Source organism: Rhagoletis pomonella, unplaced genomic scaffold (assembly GCF_013731165.1).
Source record: "Rhagoletis pomonella isolate Grant_MI unplaced genomic scaffold, Rhpom_1.0 Rhpom_scaffold_00003, whole genome shotgun sequence".
NCBI lineage: Eukaryota > Metazoa > Arthropoda > Insecta > Diptera > Tephritidae > Rhagoletis > Rhagoletis pomonella.
The window spans coordinates 83,687,197-83,691,338 of record NW_023458557.1 but is presented as its reverse complement, the minus strand read 5'-3'; the positions used below and the strand labels follow the sequence as shown (position 1 = coordinate 83,691,338).

General features: G+C 32.3%; 1 protein-coding gene across 1 annotated transcript in view; it reads right to left on the bottom strand.

The window, feature by feature from the left end:
• LOC118735696 (semaphorin-1A) overlaps window positions 1-4,142 on the bottom strand; it is a 620,249-nt gene that overhangs the window by 68,632 nt on the left and 547,475 nt on the right. The window lies entirely within an intron of this gene.

Here is a 4,142-nt window from a genome sequence, read left to right as displayed (position 1 = left end):
TAGTTGGCAACGAAATGTGGCAAGCGGAGCATTACCATAAGGCAAAGTAAATCGATTTTGATTTTGTGTGCGAAATGGCAAACAAAGTAGATTAATATTATCACATTGTAATTTCTTTTGATGGAGCAAAGCTAAAAGCAAAATATTGATTTTGCTAGTTAATAAAAAAATATTTATTGTATTTAAGCTGAGGGCGGGGGTATTTAGTGCGAGTAACGTAGCATAACTTCCATGTGTATTTCTTGCTGGGATTACGCTTGACACACTGGATTTATTATTTATCAAGCTCCTTCAGAAAAAAAAAACACTTCAAGATTTTATTCATGATTTTAGATTGAATGGAAGTATTAAGCGGATTTTGTAGTAAACTTGAGTAGGCTTGAAAATGCGGTAAAGACTTTCGGTTACTGGACACAATATCGCATATGTAGAGCGATAAACTTAAGAAGCCACAATTGTAGGCAGCGAGTTATTGAGGCATAAATATTCGGAGTCAAAATAAAGTCGTCCCTACAGTTAGTTGCAACTTTTTGACCTAATTTTCAATGAAAGATGTGTAAAAAAAAATGCTGCACCTAACTCTAGAGTTGACTTTATTTCGATATTAAATATGCAATATTCTTTTGGTAAGTTCTAAAGCTTTAAATACTTTTTAAGTGCTTAGAGAGACTTGATTATCTTATCAGCATAGTGGCGCAGATTCTACATCGTTTTCAACGAACAAGGCAGTTCTGGCAACTGTCTTTCAACTCACAAATGTCTTTCGTAAGACAATTGTAAATTCTGGCAGCTATCTTCAAAGCTTTTTATTATATTTCGAAAGATCTTTATTAGTTTCGAGGAGGTCTTAGCGTTATGCTAAAGGCCTTCTAGCAACTAGTTTTTTTTTTTTAATTAAATTAAATTAAAAAAAAAATTATAGACATTTTTCTTATTAAAACCAAAAAATTTATTTTATTTAAAATTAAATAAAAAATAATTAAAAAGAAACTAAAGCAAAAATAAACAAAATATTTTTAAAAATAAATGTAATTTAATAATAATTGGAAAAATATATTAAATCAAAAAGAGAAAATATCTAATACTTAAAAGCTAAAAAATAAATAATAAAAAAAAATATTTTTATTTTCAAAACAAAATCTAAAAATTAAAAAAAAAAATTTATGAAAAGAGGCAAAAAATTAAATAATATCCTAAAAATTAAATGAAATAAGAAGATATATGTTGTTTATAAAAAAGTAAAATCTAACAAGTAAGAAAGTCTAAGTTCGGGCGGAGCCGAACATTAAATACCCGGCGCAATTATTTAATATATGTTTTCCACCTTTCCGAAAGCTACCGCTACACGATAAGCCGGGGTGTATAAATTTTAAGTAAATTAGCGTCCTTAAATTTCGAAATATTGCAGTTTCAAGCATTTCTGAAATATACCGTTATATAAAAAGCGGTCGTAATTTTAGTCCGATTTCAATAATTTTCAACGCTTTGCTTTTATGTGGCAAGCACAATAACCATACCGAGTTTGGTACAAATTGCTAGAACGGTTAGCGAGATACATATATGTGATCATAAGTGGGCGGTGCCACGCCCATTTTCTAAAATTGTATCATAAGCGTATTTCTTGGTAAAAAATTGTTGCCACCATCTATTTTGAATAAATTAGCTTTAATATTTACTGACTTATCGAGGATTTCGTATTTTTCTAAATTACCGTTATATGGGATGTGGGCGTGGTTATTGTCCGATTTTAAAAAATTTCGGCCATTTGGTATGTTGTAGCAGGACCAACAACTGTGCCAAGTTTGGAAGATATTGGTGCAGCGGTTACCAAGATATACACATGTGACCATAAGTAGGCGTGGCTACGCCCATTTGCCAAAATTTTTTAATATTCTTATTTTTCGTCTAAAACTCATTGTAAATATCAATTTTGAGTGAATAATCTTCAGTAGTCACGAAAATATCGCACTTTTCGTATTTCTGAAAATTACCGTTATATGGGAGGTAGGCGTGGTTATTGTCCGATTTCGCCCATTTTCAATACCATCCGTCCTATGCCCAAAAGAAGTCCACGTACCAAGTTTCGTTAAGATATCTCAATTTTTACTCGAGTTATCGTGTGCACAGACGGACGGACGGACGGACAGACAGTCACCGCTTAATCGATTTCTCTTTTCATTCTGATCATTTATGTATACATTTGTCTATATCTTTCTCTAGATTGCGTAACTCAATGTTTATTGAAGAAACGTGCGGCAATGAAATATTCAATATCATACAAACACTGAACGACAGGAAAGGTCCTGGTTTCGACGGAATTCGTCCAAGGGATTTCAAATTGATAGCACCTGCGATAGCACCCATAATAGCGAAACTGATAAATCTGAGCCTCTCTCAATGTATAGTACCTAAAGATCTTAAAATATCTGTAATAAGACCTATATTTAAGTCGGGGATCAAATCTGATACTCGTAACTATAGACCTATATCCATTTTACCAATTATTGAGAAGATTATGGAAGAAATTATTGTTAGGAGGTTAACCGAATATGTTAAAAAATACAATATTATCGACAGCCGACAGTATGGGCTCCAAAAAGATAAGAATATTAATCAACTGCTGGGTAAATTTTCAAGCAAAATTTATGAAAATTTGGGAAAAAATTATCACATACTAGCCCTCTTTATAGATTTTAGCAAGGCATTTGACACACTATCTCATGCAAAATTGCTTGCTGCCTTAGAGAATGTGGGTATAAGGGGGGAATGCCTGAAATGGTTTAAAAGCTACCTTGAACTAAGGGAATATAGTGTGAAACTGCAAAATTCTTACAGTAGTCGGAAAACGGTGTCTTTTGGAGTACCCCAAGGGTCTAAGCTAGGGCCGTTACTTTATATAATATACTCGAATAGCTTGCTTAGGGTTCTTGATAATAGTGAAGTGTTTGCATACGCAGACGACACAGCAATTCTGGTACCACATAGAGACATCAACTCTGCAATGAATATTATGCAACGCAAGCTCGATATAATAAACAAATGGTCGCATGATAACGGGTTAGTAATAAATGCGACTAAAACTAAAATAATGCACTTCAGACCACCCCATATTCGCAGTTCTGTACTTAATATTGTTTTCCATAATTATGAGTGTTTGCATAAAAACATGACGCCTTGCGATTGTAAAACCAAAATAGACACCGTACATATGTTTAAATATCTTGGCGTTATCCTTGACGAATACCTTAAATGGAACCTGCACATCTCTCATCTACAAAAAAAGCTCCGATCGTCGGCTTATTTCCTAAAGCATCTGACCTTCTGCGCAAATTACAGTGTTCTATATCATGCATATTTATCTTTGTCCGAATCGTATTTAAGGCATGGTATCACTGCATGGGGCTCATCAGTACATTGTAGAAAACTACAACAAAGTCAAAATTATAATTTGAAAATACTAGCAAAGAAAAGAAATATATATTCCCAACTTACAAACCTGAACAAAGAATTAGATTTATTAGATGTGAAGTCGATTTATAAGTTATCGATTCTAAATGAATTCTATGACGAAAACGCATTGAAAATACCAATTTCCCACAACCATGGAACACGAAGGCGCCTTGAAAACAGGCTTTCAGTTCCAAAATTCACGAACAATTATTCCAAAAATTCACTTTCGGTAGTAATTCCATCTCTGTTTAATGCGCTTCCATTACATTTAACAAATTTACCAAACACGTTCAAACGAAAAACTTTAATTAAAAGACATTTTAAGAGCTTATTGTGATAAAGTCAAATTCTGAAAACAAAGGTTACCACAAAAGCTACCACAATATTAAACAAATTTTTATCAAACTGGCATTAAAATCTGTACTGAATAAACTTCTGCGTATCATAATTTATTTATGTAACTACTTTTTATTTAAAACCTGTTTTGATAAGTCATTTAAACCTATTGAAAGCATAACATCCATAATAATAAGCAAAACATTTGCAACTTGCTATCACAACACCTAGGTATAAGTTAATCTATTGTTATAAGAACATACGGTATAAACCTATAAACCTGCAGACAAGCACTAAAGCTTCGCGGGTTAGACTTAAAAAAAAAAAAAAAAAAAAAAAAAAAAAAAAAAAAAAAA